The 16434-nt window shown below is 32.0% G+C and overlaps 1 long non-coding RNA gene across 2 annotated transcripts; it reads left to right on the forward strand.

Annotated features, from left to right (window-relative positions):
* Positions 1-3634: 3634 nt before the first annotated feature.
* On the forward strand, positions 3635-6965 carry LOC145108627 (uncharacterized). 2 transcript variants are annotated; one of them, XR_013708424.1, is made up of 6 exons: positions 3635-4131; positions 4243-4414; positions 4726-4921; positions 5002-5148; positions 5461-5546; positions 5710-6965. It is a non-coding gene; the product is annotated as an uncharacterized LOC145108627 (long non-coding RNA). The 2 variants fall into 2 exon arrangements; XR_013708423.1 differs by having other exon boundaries at positions 5461-6965.
* The last annotated feature ends 9469 nt before the right edge of the window (positions 6966-16434 follow it).

The following is a 16434-nucleotide window of genomic DNA, read 5'->3' on the forward strand; positions in this document are numbered from 1 at the left end:
GAATTCAATTTTAGGTTATTAAATTAAAATTATACAATGTTCCTAATTTACCCTTAGATGGTGATTGGACCATTATTGGTCATACATTCACATAATAAGTAACGATTATATATGAACCTAACTCTCTTTCTCTCTCTCTCTCTCTCTCTCTCTCTATATATATATATATATATATATATATATATATATATATATATATATATATATATATATATATAGAAGATAACCATTAGTAATCAAGGAACCAAGAAACCAATCTAAAACGTCGAAATTTAAAGCGATCAACGTCAAAAGGAAGGGTTGTAGACTTTTACCATGGTCGCACATGTACCACATTATAACAAAACTCACTTTTTTTTTGTTTAATCTTTTTTAGACCATGTTTTTTATCGATAAAAAAAACGAATATACTATTGTTCATAATTTTCGTCCTCTTTCAATAGAGATCGATATTGATATACAAAAAATGATTTTAACTCACTTAATTTCTTTGTTTTTTTAAAAGCTAAAACATATTTTTTATCGAAAAATTTTAATAAATATATCAAAATTCATATTTTTTTGTACTCTTAAAACATATATCCATATTGATTAAAAAATAAAAAAATTAAAAAAAAAACGAAATTTTAGTATAGATTCACATTGTGAATCTGAGCAGATTCACAATTTGATTAATAATAGTAAGTCAGATTCACATTTTGAATATTAAATTTAAAATATTTATAGTTCAGATTCTCACTGTGAATTTGAACTGATCGAGGTCTTTTTTTCCAATCAATGTTGATGTTAATTAATAGAGGACAAAAAATTGAAAATTTTGGTATAATTTTTTTTTTGGATAAAAATAAATATTGAAATATACAACAAAACGAAGTGAGTTTTTTTCGAAAAAAAAAGACATTGTTTTTTATATATCAATATGGATCTCTATGGAAAAAAGACATAAAATCGTGAACAACGGTATATTTGGTTTTTTTCCAGATACAAGACGTGACTTAAAAAAATTTTAAACGAAAAAAGAGGTGAAGTTTTTGGTAAAGATGTGAGTTTTATGGTATAATCTGGTTTATGTGCGTCCAATGTACAAATGTACATCCATTTCCTTGGTCGTTGATCGCTTTAAATTTCAACGCTCACGATTGGTTCTTTGGTTCTTTTTTAATAATGGTACTTTATATATATATATATATATATATATATATATATATATATATATATATATATATATATATATATATATAAGAGGTTGGATCCATTAGGATCACTAACTTTTTTAGGATCATAGGATCAATTTTTCAACCCTTATTTTAGAGTTTATCTTTATATATATATATATATATATATATATATATATATATATATATATATATATATATATATATATATATATATATATATATATATATATATATAAATTCATCATTTAACCTCTTTCTATAATCACATTTAAAAAAAAAAAATTTGTAACATGTGCATCACATGCACATTATTTGTAAAAATATTTTTTTTAAAACTTATCATATATAATAAAAAATAAATAAAAATATTTAAATTAATCATTTTTTAACCTCTACCAATACTTATATTCGTGAAAAAAAATATTTTGCATAACGTAAAATGTGCACATAAGTAGAAAAATGTTTGTTTTGAATTTTTTTTTCAAAAAATCATTTTCTATTGCAATGTTCTAACTTACTAAGATGTTTTCATCTGTATATTACTGTGCATATATGCATGTGTGCACATATGCATGTTTTTATTTTGTGTATATATGCATATGGTGCATATTTTATGTAATTTTTTTTTTCCGAATATCAATATGAAAAGATGTTAATAAATGATGAATTTACATATTTATAGATATTTTTTTCGATATAAGATAAGCTTAATACCAATGTTGAAAAATCATGCACATTTGAGATTATGCATATATGTACATTTTTTTTAACTTTTTTGAAATAGTTTTTTTTTTCAAAATGCCTTAATTGTCTTAAGATATTAATATTGAAAGTGATACTTTGAAAAAAAATTCAAAAAAATGAGTTTTTTTTAAATGTCCGTATGTGCACATTTTTTGTTGTAATTTTTTTCGGAATACCAATATGGAAAGAGGTTGAAAAATGATGAATTTACATAATTTTAGATGTTTTTTTCGATATAAAACATGCTCTAAAATGAGGGTTGATAAAGTGATCCTAAAGATCATAAAATACTTTTGATCTTATTTGAACTTTAATTATATATATATATATATATATATATATATATATATATATATATATATATATATATATATATATATATATAGAGAGAGAGAGAGAGAGAGAGAGAGAGAGAGAGAGAGATGTGGGTTCAAATGTTTCTCACATCTATTATGTGCTAGAATGCACCAATAAGAATTTATTAAAAATTAAATTAATGTTTAATCAAATAAAGATAGATATTAAATGATTTCCATAAGTATATGTATATTAAATGATATTCATAACTATAATTCATTTTTATGGAAACTAATTAAATTCGTCATTAATGTCGACAATAATATTCTTTTAGAATGAATTCGTATCTAGAAGAATAACATCGTTATCTAGCAGAATGAGAGTGTATTCTAGTAGAATACACTCTCGTTCTTCATACTCCATACAACTTTATTGTATTTTAAGTAAGTGTGTCCTGAAACAAAACACGAATCCATACAAAAAAACCTAGACGCGAATTCATTTTAAAAGAATGTTATTGCTGACATTAATGACAAATTTAATTAGTTTCCATAAAAAGAGAATTAATATATATATATATATATATATATATATATATATATATATATTAAAAATGTCCCAAGCAACAGTGAACATCCATCATTTTTGGCAAAACTTGTCCTTCATTTTATAGATGTTCGTTCAATTCTGTATCTTTTCTGCATTGGTCATTTTATGTCATCATTAATATTGTTGGTGGGTTTCTTTTGCTTCCTCACCTCTTGCTTGAGTACGTGTACATATATACACATATGTGTTCGCTTCTGATTCTCCACCGTTTCCTTCTCTAATAAAAGCCTTACACACAATGTTTTGAAAACTGGATCGGACATCGAACCGATCGTCTTATCGGGTCGATGGTTCAATTGGTTCGACCGGTTCAACCGCTCCCAAAAACCGGATAAACCGGATGTATGTTTGTGTGTGTATATATATATATATATATATATATATATATATATATATATATATATATATATATAACGATATTGAAATTTTTAAATGCAACAACTTATTTCTACCAATATTCTACTAATATATATGTTATTCTCTTAAAATTTTGTTATATAGCGATAAAGTAAAAAATGTATATATAACGATATTGAAATTTTTAAATGCAACAACTTATTTCTACCAATATTCTACTAATATATATGTTATTCTCTTAAAATTTTGTTATGTAGCGATAAAGTAAAAAATATTAAAAATAAATATTAGGTACTGTTGAATTGAATGTGGGAGTGAAAAATTATACATGGTGAATTGATGATTTTTTGTGCTATCAACCTCATCCCACATCGTCAGAAAAATAAAATAGGAGGCATTTGAAAGCTATATAAAAGGAGAAGAATCATAACGGGAGGAAGTAGTTAAGAAAGCGACGAAGTGTACCGCGCTTGCTTTCTCTTTAGTATAAATTTTATAATTTTTTTATAAAGCCGGTTTTATTCCGGTTTGACCAACTCGGTTTTAGTCCGGTTCTTGCTTGAACCGCGGTTTTTACTGGTTTGGTTAAATGGCGGTTTTTATGCTATTAAAAACCGGAACCCTGACCGGTTCCCGGTTGAAACGGCCGGTCCGGTCCGATTTTCAAAACCATGTTACACAGCTCCACCGGCATACATTTTTCGCTGGACTTCTCTCTGTTTGCTTCCTTTTACTTCCTCTGCTTCAAATCACCGAATGTTTTCCTCTCCTTCTACCACGCCCCTCTTTCTATCTTCTCCTGAGGTTCGTTCGGTCTTCAATCGACTAACGCTCAAGCTTTGGGAACCGGTCGCATGGCGGATCCACCAACGCTTTACCTTCGTTCGTTTGAAGGTATTCTGACTGGAGGCGTTGAAGAATTGTGTTGGATTTCAGTTCAATTACGGTAATGTTTGATTCCATTTATTGTTTCGGAGTTTAAATTATAGGTGCGGAAATGGAAATGAAGTTAATTTCGTTACAATTTCTGAATTGATTTGGTTCCTTCACACCCTAGGAACAATCGATCGGAAGATTCCAGATTCTATCTTTAGTTACAGATTCTTGAAACCTGTATTTCCAAAAATTTTCCATAATCGATCCAAAGTAACGAACTCGGGGATGCGAAGGCTGCTACATTTAGTAGATGGAAAGCTGCGTCGTTCAATCAACTACAGTGGAACCACAAGGTCAGTTTTGAATCTTTTTTTAGAGCCCCATGGGTATGGAAAGCCGATTTAGTTACAATTTCTGAACTAATTTGGTTCCCTTTCCAATTTCAGTATCAGAATCTAACAATATGTTCACATCTTCAGCACCATAACACAGTTTGTTAGATATAACAATTTTATTCGTTAATCGTTTACATTGCTTTCCATTTGAATTTTTGTTGACAAGTATTTTCATACAAAATTTCTATCTTCAGTTCCAGATTCTACCAACCTGTAGCTCCGTAATTGATTTTCACTTCAGGTTTTACTTTTTGTTTTGGTTCGATCAGGTCTGGGTCTTATCTTAATAGATGACAGCGCTGCTATTTGTTTTGGCAACGATGTGGAAGCTTTATAACCATTTGAAAAATGTTCAAATTGGGTCAGTTTTGTGATTTCTTACATTCAAAATCATCAAGGCAATCATGAAAATAAGGCTTTAAGTCTTCATAATAAAGGTTCATACATTGATGATGACGAAAGCAGGTACCTTTCCTTCCCTTCCCCTGAACCAACTTTCTTGTGTTCTCATGGAAATCTTGCTGATTTTGAGATTTCTTTTGTAGCTTTTTTCGGGGTTTTCACTTTGCCTAAGATATCCCAGATCAGGTCCACCTTATAACTGAAACTTACACTTTCAAGAGATCGAGAGCAAACATGGCTTTCGTTGTAGTTCCAAGCAAAAAAATTTCTATCGGACCTCAGAACGGGTGGTAATGAAATCTTTTTTAAGATATTCTTTAACCATTTATGATTTTATCATTAAGGAAGAAGGAATACTACTATTCTTTTGGATATATATATATATATATATATATATATATATATATATATATATATATATATATATTCTTTTCAAAATGCAGGTCAAAGAATGCAATATCTATAAAACTTGATCTACATTTATGCAATAATCATACCAAATATACTACTCTGAAAGATGTACTCTTTTTGGATGGAATATTTAACACCTCCTACAGATGTAAAATAAAAAAAATGATATTAAAACCATGTTTTCCTTTCAGGATTTTTCAATGCAACCTCCAACTCAAGAACTTATTGTTCGAGATTTGCATTATAATAGGTGTAAACTTCGGTCATATTTACCGTGGTGAGTATTGTGTCTATGCTTTTTATGAAGGGTAGTTTTGTCATTAAAAACATCTACTAGGTTAAGAGACTTTTTTTTTTTTTTTTTTTTACTTTTGTCTATGCCTTTCATCAAGGGTTGTTTTGTCATTTAAAACATCCGTTCTTCTTTTGTTTTCTTCAAGGTAAGGTTATCGATTTCCGTTCTTTGAGTTAACCGTCTGCTCTTATTTCTTTCTACCTATTTGGTCTTTACGTGGTCAAGATGATAAAATTCGAGTTGTTCTTAAACTGAATAAATTGTGTACAAGATTATAAGATTCGAGTTATTCTTAAGGCGGATCAAGTTAATACTCTACAAGTAAGAACTACTTTCTTTTTATTCTTAGACTGAATAAATTGTGTACATAACATCTACCACCACTTCCGGCCTTCGTTCATTTTTTTCCTGAGTAGGAAAAAAAAGTGACTTCGGAATACTGGTAAGTAGTTTTTATAGGGCTAAACGCAAGAAATAGCAATCTACTTTTCTATATCTGTTTATTGACTCATTGTACTTTCACTTTTCTCTTATTAAAGCATTATACTTTTACAAATCTAACCAATTATAAAATTAAAGTTGTTATGTTTGAGTAGGTTTTTCTAAGTACATTGACGTAATTGGAATAAATACAGATAAGATACTTACAGTTTTTTTTTTTATTTATTTTTATTAAGTTTTGTGTGTGCAAAGAACAGTCAAACAAAGAAAAATATTTGAAAACTTAAGTTTTGGAACGAACGCCCACAGTCTCTGTCTCAATATTTTCCAAAATATGAAGAAAATGTACAATCTTTCAATTCCAAAATCAAGTGACTTTACTTTTACTTTAACTTTTAGATTCAATATTAGTTTCAATACTCGCTTTTTATATGAACTTCAGTTCATAAATTTGAGAAATTTATCATTTCTATTTGTTTCATATGTTATATAGTTTATTTGACTACAAATATCCAAAATTCAGTTTTTATTTTACTTATTGTTTATTTATTTTGTTTTTATACTTTGGCATGATTTCCTACATCATAGATATTCTTGAAACGAATGAGGCAATCCAGGATTGATTGTTATCAGTAGCTAGCTTCTCATCTTTATCAAAAAGGTCTCAAATATGTGACCAACGTATGTATCTATTAATCAAAATAAAGGGCATTTTAGACATTTTGTCAATAGTCAAACTTTCCTATGAACTATGTGCCAAGTCAAATATTGCTTTATTTTCAGGATGATGGGGGTGATGGACTGCACAATGACATCTTCAATTTGATATAAGTAAAGTTAAACCAATAGATGTTCTCCCAATTCTATGACATGATCACATATTGTAAAGTTTTGATATAAGCATTTTGTTTTAGTGATTAAAGATGTATACTTAAATTCTGAATATGTGTTTTTGTTTAACTGTGTAGCTTTAAGAGTTCAACATATGCGTTTTAAAAAGAGAATAGATCTGAGTTTACTTCTACTTTATTTCATTTTTAGACATCATACTTTCATAGTCAACCAACTATAGCATCCTACTTCCATGACGAACGACTGATAAACGATGACACCATCTTTTACATAATGTATTTAGTCGGTTTTCTTTGATATTAGCGGCGAATCTGACCCCCGCTAAGCGGGGTTTCCTATCTAATTATAATTATGGATATCATTTATATACGTACAATTATGGAAATCATTTAATATCTATCTTTATTTAATTAAATAATTATTAAATTTTACTAAATTTCTATTGGTGCATTCTAGTACACAATAAATGTAAGAAACACAATAACCTAGCCGTATATATATATATATATATATATATATATATATATATAGCTGAAATGCACCCAAAACCAATCATAAGAAAACAATTGAGATTTCATATATATATATATATATATATATATATATATATATATATATATATATATATATATATATATATATATATTGTAACATCCGGATTCCCAGGTATGTCATTTTAAGTATTTATATTCTTGAGGATCATTGACCTACTCGACGAGTTGGCGCTATAACTCGCCGAGTAGAGTCGGGATGGCCACGTGGGTTTAATGATCTACTCGACGAGTCCGGATGTAGACTCGCCGAGTAGGCGCTGTGAGTTGAAACCCTAAATCCCCGGGTTTGGGGCCTATATAAGGATAAGTATAGCCTCATTTGCGGCTATCCATCTGTTTCCTTTCATTGAGAGAAACCCTAATCACCCCCTTGACCTTTAGAGAGAGTTTTGAGCCATTGTTTGAAATATTTGGTGCATTTTGGTAGAGAGAAAGAGGATTCCAAGCAAGGATTGTGAAGAAGTTGCTAGGTCTGCTGCGTAGACATCCAGGAGCTTCTATTCAAGGTATAAAGTTCGTACCTTTCTCTCTTGTATGGATAGATCTCATGGTTTAGAGTTAGGGCTCCATTTCCATCTTATTTTGGGGACCTTGAAGGTTTTGAGCACCTTCATAGAAATAGACATCAGATCTGGACCTTGTGAGGTCCCTAGAGTCGAAAGTCCCCTGCTTTATTCAGCCATGATAGCCCTTTGAATGAGAGACTTCTTCTCAAGCTTGTTCTTGGCATTTTTAGCCCTTAGTGCTATTCATTAACGTAAAGCTCGAGGCTTTACGTGATATTCAGGCTTTGAGAGCTTAGATCTAGGGTGTGAGAGAGTTTTCTGCCTAGAAATCACCTGAATACAAGTTGAGACTAAACGGACTCGCTGAGTTGATGAGCCGACTCGACGAGCCGGTTAGGGTTTTGTCCCGATGAACTGAGTCAGATGGTGACCCGTCGAGTTAGGGGTTAGCTCGTCGAGTTGGAGCTTGCCGGGGTTGCCATGAATCGACTGGACTCGACGAGTCTCCAGAGTGCACTCGACGAGTCTGGTCAAAGTTGGACCGTTGACTGGAGTTGACTTCTGTTGACTTTAGGGCTTGGTCAAAATGAGTAAAAGAGGTCAGGGAAGGGTAGAATGGTCTTCTACCCACTTTTCAGAGATAAGAGTAGAATATTAATTAGAAATATTAATTGTGATAAGCGGAGGCTAGACCGGGGATTTCGGGCACGAGACTTTTACTAGCTATCTTACGAGGTGAGTCTTCTCACTATATTTTACCTAGAGTGGTAATTATGTGTGACCAGAGGGTCTTATGTACTTGCTTGAGATATGCATGATTGTGTGATATGTATTGTATGCTATATTGTTTGTTGCTTAGACCGGACTGGAGGGTCCAACGAACTATGAGGCCAGAGGGTTCTCAATCAGACCGGACCAAAGGGTCCAACGAGCTACGGGACTGGAGGGTCCCGCTGAGACACATAGATCGGAGGGTCTTACAGAGTATAGCCTCGAGTGGCGAATTGTTGTATGTGGTATTTTGGGGAACTCACTAAGCATTCGTGCTTACCATGTTATGTGTTATGTATTTCAGGTACTTCCGAGGATCGCGGGAAGGCACCGGCGTGATTGTACACACACTCTTGATATGAAACTATGATCCTGGATTTGAATAATTGTATTGAAAACTTGTCGGTTGTTTTTGAGAATTAATGATGAGACATATGTTTTATGAGTTTAAAATTCAAAATTTTGTTTTGAAAAATCATGTCGTTATATATATATATATATATATATATATATATATATACACACACACACACGCTTATAAGCTGTTGAGAACTCAAAAATTCCCACGAACCCACGTACTTTTTCGTGTGATTTTTTTTAAAAAAAATTTATATAAAGCTCCAAATTGGTTCTGTACAAAAATATTTGCAAAAACAATCTCGAAGAAAATGTACATATACGATAAGTACATATGTGCACAAACGTCGGAAAATGCACAAGTTCGTATAAAATGCACATAGACACCTGTCGAAAATTCATATATTTTCGATATATATATATATATATATATATATATATATATATATATATATATATATATATATATATATATATATATATATATATATATATATTGCGAATATGCTTGTATAGGACCGATTTTGTGCTTTATATCACTTTTTTAATAAAAAAATATTACATGAAAAAGGTCGCGGGTTCTAGAAAATCTTTGAGTTCGCAGATATCATAACCATATATATATATATATATATATATATATATATATATATATATATATATATATATATATATATATATATATATATATATATGTTATGGGCAGGATCCTTAACTCATATTCATGATCCTTGATATTTCTGAAGCCTCAAGATCCTTAAACGTATCCCAGGAAGCTAATTATATCACTAATATTTCTATCACTTATAACAACTATATTTTTCTTTATTATTCTCACATATGTAAAATTGGTCCACACAAGACTCATTCTAAACGGAGAGTCATCTCGATGAGTTCTAGCATTACACTTATACTTGTATTACCTTCATCACCTTTGTATTCTCAGATTTAATTCAATAAAACATATCAAGGAAGGTGATCATTATCACCACCCAAGGTTTTATGTCGGAGATCTTATAAAAGATCAAGGGCTTTTCTTCTAAATCAATTGTCTCATTTTGATCATTATTTTTCACTTGCATTACACTAACACCACAACCTCTCATATAATTTGGTCGAATTACACTTGATCAATTTTTGACCAAAAAATTTGGCGCCTGTCGTAGGGTCGTGGTGTTCATAATCATTAGAGAATTATTGTTGGATTAGATGTCTAAGCCCATAACTATTATTGGTATGTACTTGACCCAAAAGTAGCTTGGTCCATTTGGGTTGCATATCATCAGGACAATTTGTTAGGATGGATTCTTGAGAGAAGGTTATATATGATTTGTTAATATATTGTAAGTTATAATATATTAATATGAAGTCATATGTTTTAATTAGTGTTGATCAAGAATTAATTTGGAATTAATTTTGTGATTAAAAGAGACTAATTAAATCTATGGGGAATAATTATGGTAATTAGTTATATTTATATGTGTTGGGCTTATGATCCATGTTGGACCAAGTTTATGTATGGATACATAAAGAGTTGGGCCACATGAACCATGGATCATAAAACCCATGGGTATGGTTTTGGGTTATACCCATGACTCTTGAAATCCAACATATAAATACATGTTCTTAATCTAAAAAATGCCTATATGCATGTTCTTGGAATTCATGGGTGTTTTTGGTGCATGAAGATTCTCTCTCAAGTTCCACCTTTGTCCATGATGTGTTGTGACTTCATTTGAGGCTTCCACACTATTGGGGCTAAGCTCTTAAGGCCAAATACATCAAGACTTCAAGCTACATAAAAGGTATGTTACCCTAACTAGTATCTTGTATGGTATATGTCAATTGCATGCTAGTTATAGGCTTAATACCTTGGAAACACCATTGCATGTATAATTAGTGAAAACATAGATCCAAGGTATTTAGGATTGTATGTACACCATAGGATGTTGTAGTATACTAAAACCCATTAGTGGTATTAGAGCCATGGGTTGTTTTTCAATTATACTTGATGCTACTTGCTTGGAAATGCCTTAAAAATCGATTTTCTGCTGTTCTAGACGGTGGGTTCTTCAATCACTTCCTAAGTCATATAGCGGGTTCTTTAAAGGACTACTAAGTGACAGACCACGACATGACCCTTATCGATCTTACCTATTTGCTTGTTTCTGCTGAATCAACAATGATTTTGAGCACTCGTAAAGCAAATTTGTTTGGAAGATCTACTTCCCAAACTTACATGGACATTGATAATGGAAACATTGGAAGTCCAGAAAAGTCTTCTCTTCCCAATGGAAAGGGATCGACCATAGTCAACCTGTTTGACCAAATGGTAAAGAGAAAGGATAAGTTTGAGATAGTCCCATGTACCATTACTTAAGAGTCCATATGTTCTATTGCCAAAAGAAGGGGAATTGGTTGTGAAGCTGCCTTATTTACCTGAAAGTTCACTAGGATGGTAAAAGTCAACAAATTTGACTATGCTTCAGGTAAAGTCCACTATCTAACTCTATTAAGTTCCTATTTGGAGATTCTTATTACATGATGTGACTAGGTCCCATTTTGATGTTTTGTAGAATCGAAAAAGGAGAGGAAGCTTAGAAGAAGAGTATGCTGAATATGATCGCGAAGATGGATTTCGATCGCATGATTCGAAGATCAGAAATTTGAGCTGCTGCTTAAGAGTTATGATAGATTGCTTAGGAACAGATAACAACATACTTTTCATATGTATTTGCATTGTAAGGATAAGTTTTTCCGCAATTTTAAAATAAAAGGAAATTTTTTATTTTATTTATTTTTAAGTTTCCTTACAATGGCATTTGTGAAAATTTGTTGCTTATATGGTTCCATTAATAGAAATATTGGAAAATGGATTTGATTCTTTCGTTTGTGGTAGTGTCATAATTTGCCAAATAAGGAAAGATTTTCATCACCCAAGTTTCAGTTGGATAGAAACTTGGAATCATGCAACTTGTATTGTATGATGAATGAGAATTTTCATCTTTGGTAAATTAAGACTAATTCCTTGTTCACATGTACATGTGAATCCAGTGAAGGACTTTGGGATCAGGTACACTGGGTGTGCGCTGGTCAGGTCCACCACAGAGAAGGATAAGACTATTCGTCATGATTTACTAAAATTTAGTAAATATGGTTATGCTTACAAGTTTAACTGTAATTCTGAAACATTGGTAAAGTTTCAATGTATGACAGGACGAATGGGAAGAATCAAATTAGGCAGAAAGATAAAAGTTTCTCCAATCAGAAAAGATGGGAGAGTACTTCAGTATCATGTTTTATGATCATCTTAATGATTGGGAATAACCATATCATAATTGATTCTCTAAGGACATCTTAGTGCATTTGTGTGACTAAGAGGAGGAATCGTGAATTGTTGAAATGGTTAAATCGAAAGATGAATCATACTTCGTTCCAAAATTGAATCTTAGAGTAACACTCCAAGATCAAGCCTTGAGTAACATAATGTTAAGAAGGTTTAAAACACTTATCAAATGTAGAGTAAAATGTTTTCTACTCTTGTACATTTGAAATTGGTGAGTTGTGATGTTTTGGATAAAACAAAGACCAACTAAGGCCAGTTGTATGAAGTGTTTGTCTTGATAAGAATCCGCACTAACTCTTGAATATTTGCTTTTTCAAGGAATGGTTCTTGACAAGAGAATATTATATGTCAAGAGGTCAGTGGGAGTCTTAAGGATCTTGAAAAGTTTCAAGAACTAATCAAGGGTATTGTTTATCACTAGCACACGACTTGAGGTTGATAACCTATCTTATTGACATATTCTTATTTCTATGCCCATTCTAGTTAAAGTTGACTATGCATGTGAGTTCTATGAGTTCTCAATTGTTTGCATAACTACTTGGAAGCAATGGTAGGCCCTTGTACTGCCAAGTGGTAAGAAATTAAGATTGAACAAGTTCAGTCCATATGAGTTTGGATTTGTCACTAACCTTGTCTTGTGATCATGGTTATGACAAATTTACATGGATAGGAACACATACGCCATAAAAATCTAAGTGTCATAATGTTTCTCTCCGATTCATGAAAATGATGGTGAGGAAATGCTTTCACTAAGTAGATTTTAAGTAGATAACAATTGTGATATTTGCATTCTCAAAGTCGTTAGTGGAGCGTGTGTGGTTAACCGACACACTAACATGGACTAGTGAGAATGGCCAAAGGTCTAAACATTATGATTACGACATCCCTCTTCATAATTGTTTAGACACACATGTGAGCTATCTAAGGAAAGGCGTATGATTTTGGGAAGCTTAGATAAAGGTTTATCGAAGCATCTCGTATCAGAAATTTGAACTTTGGTAAGAAAGTCAATAAGTATTGATTTCTAGAAGACCAACTAATTTCTGGATACATGTCAAAGCTAGTTGGAGCATAAGTGTTATGCTGATAATTATCATGTTAGTGGGAGCATGATTATTATGTTAAGTATTGCAAGTTAGTAATGTTAATTATAGAAAACAAAAGTTTCAATTTGCAAAGTTACAGGGTTTGAAAAGTTGTTTTGCTGTAATTAAGGGATAGGAAATTATACTTCATTCCAATTCTAAAATCTTAGATTGTGAGTCTTTAATCAAATTTAGTCATGTTTACATTATTTGCGTTCTAAAATTTGATTATGATTACAACATCCCTTTTCATAATTCGAATTACGAGAACATGGCAAATAGAAAAAGAAATATTATAGCAAAAGACTGGTCTAGTATATTGTGTTTATGTGAGACATCATGAATCGTGTCCCATATGCTTTGGATATAGGATCGATTACATGTGCTATAATATTCATCCGTTCTAAATTTTCCAAATGCCTAGGGCATTAAGAGGGAAAAGGACTAGAACTGGATATGACTAAGATGATTAAGCAGTTGTCGAGGACAATTTGAGGTTTACCAAAGATTGGTTGCTCATGGACGGTTGAAAGTATAGGGTTAATTTTGAAAGGACCATATTAACATATTCTGAAAAGAGGCAACTCTTGTTCACAAGTGATAGTCAAAATGGGAATATGGAAATGTTTCCATAGGTGGAAGTTATTCATTAAATCTATGTAAGATTAGAAAACTTAATGCAAGCAGGATGTTCAAAGGAATGTACTTTGAATGTGAGACTTCGTTTCCATGGAATTGCTCTCCATTGGAATACTTTGTAATGTCTGTTGTCGAGTCTTTGTGACTTTTGTGCATGGTCATTGCAAAAGGGTCTATGCATATAAGTTTAGAATCTAACAGATTTCAATAAATGGCAAAGAATCTTGTATTCTTACATTTGCGATAAGGATTTGGAATTGTGAAATGAGTATCATCTGAAATGTTGTCAATTGATCTATTCCACAAACAAAGGACCATAGGTAAACTTAGTGTGCATGCTTGGAGAATGGGACAACTATTGTTTTGGTTCAAGTATGAAGTTGATTATTTGAAACATTATACAATGAATAATGAGTAATCAATATGGTGATTAAAAAAAAGGTCTTTTATTTACTCTCACAAGTATTGGGGCCATATAGGATTAGTATTATTCTTGTGTTTCACTTTGCATGTTTTGACTTCCCAAATAACTAGGTTATTCAAACCGTCCACAGTCGATCATACTTTGGAAGTAGGTATTGATGCAAGACTGTCATGAATGAGTTTGTAGTATGTCTAGATGTTTTAGACATAGATGCAGTATTCATGAGTGCCCCTGGAATAAGATTCGAGTATTGGATTAAACCCACGCTCATTTGAATCACTTCATGGATTTTATCACGAGTGATTATGAGACGATAATATCTTATATTCTTCAAACCTAGAGATATGAGTTGTTGACTATGAGTTGGTTGTACATTGATTGTATGAAAACGCATCAGTAACTTGATGTTATAAAACGTGCCTTTGTGTATGATTCAATAAGTGGTTAGTACAAGCATATGAGTCGAAGTTTATCCGTTACTTTTACCCAATGTGGATAAAAGCGATATCTGTGGGCCCCTCGATGATTTAGTGATGACAAACGTAAGTGCTCGGCCGGGCCTGGACTGATTTGATTTGTTCAATTAGTCGATCGTCATAAATCAGAAATCGGGAAACAACACATGGACAGAGAGAATGATGATAATCCATGTCTCAGTCCATATGATATCTAGAAGGAGGAATATATGATCCCTTATCTAATGGACACGTCATTGACTAGGTCAGAGTTCGACATCGGCTTTTAAGAGCTACGATTGTAGTCGGGTTTTGGAGTCATACTTGCAATAATAGTTTTAGACTTATCCAAGTTGGAGACTGTTGGATTAGATGTCTAAGCACATAACTATTATTGGTATGCACTTGAACCGAGAGTAACATGGTCCATTTGGGTTGCATATCATCAGGACAATTTGTTAGGATGGATTCTTGAAAGAAGGTTATATATGATTTGTTAATATATTATAAGTTATAATATATTAATATGAAATCATATGTTTTAATTAGTGTTGATCAAGAATTAATTTGAAATTAATTTTGTGATCAAAAGAGACTAATTAAATCTATGGGGACTAACTATGGTAATTAGTTATATTTATATGTGTTGGGCTTATGGTCCATGTTGGACCAAGTTTATGTATGGATACATAAAGAGTTGGGCCACATGAACCATGGATCATAAAACCCATGGGTATGGTTTTGGGTTATACCCATGACTCTTGAAATCCAACATATAAATGCATGTTCTTAACCTAAAAAACGCCTATATGCATGTTCTTGGAGTTCATGGGTGTTTTTGGTGCATGGAGATTCTCTTTCAAGTTCCACCTTTGTCCATGATGTGTTGTGACTTCATTTGAGGCTTGCACACTATTGGGGCTAATCTCTAAAGGCCAAATACATCAAGACTTCAAGCTACATAAAAGGTATTTTACCATAACTAGTATCTTGTATGGTATATGTCAATTGCATGCTAGTTATAGGCTTAATACCTTGGAAACACCATTGCATGTATGAAAACATAGATCCAAGGTATTTAGGGTTGTATGTGCACCATAGGATGGTGTAGTATACTAAAACCCATCAAATCATGTCTACCCAACCGACCTTATCCACTTCCTCAATTCCTCCTTTTTACTCTAAAAATGTTCCTCCACCCTCAGGTGGTGCTCCCAAGAAAACCTCTGAGGCACCGAAGAAAAAACACCTCTCTGGTCACTATCCAAAGATTTGAGGATCCTCCTTTACTGATTTTTAATAACAAAATCTTCGCTATGATGAAGAGAATGGAACTACAATTCAATCAGCCGCAGGAGGACAACAAGACAATACTCAAGGAAATGGTGAGAATGAGGGCAAAGATCCATAAGCCTTAAGAAGCAGCACCGTCGATCTTGC

Source organism: Lactuca virosa, chromosome 4, assembly GCF_052849685.1.
Source record: "Lactuca virosa cultivar CGN04683 chromosome 4, Lactuca_virosa_CGN04683_v6, whole genome shotgun sequence".
Lineage (NCBI taxonomy): Eukaryota > Viridiplantae > Streptophyta > Magnoliopsida > Asterales > Asteraceae > Lactuca > Lactuca virosa.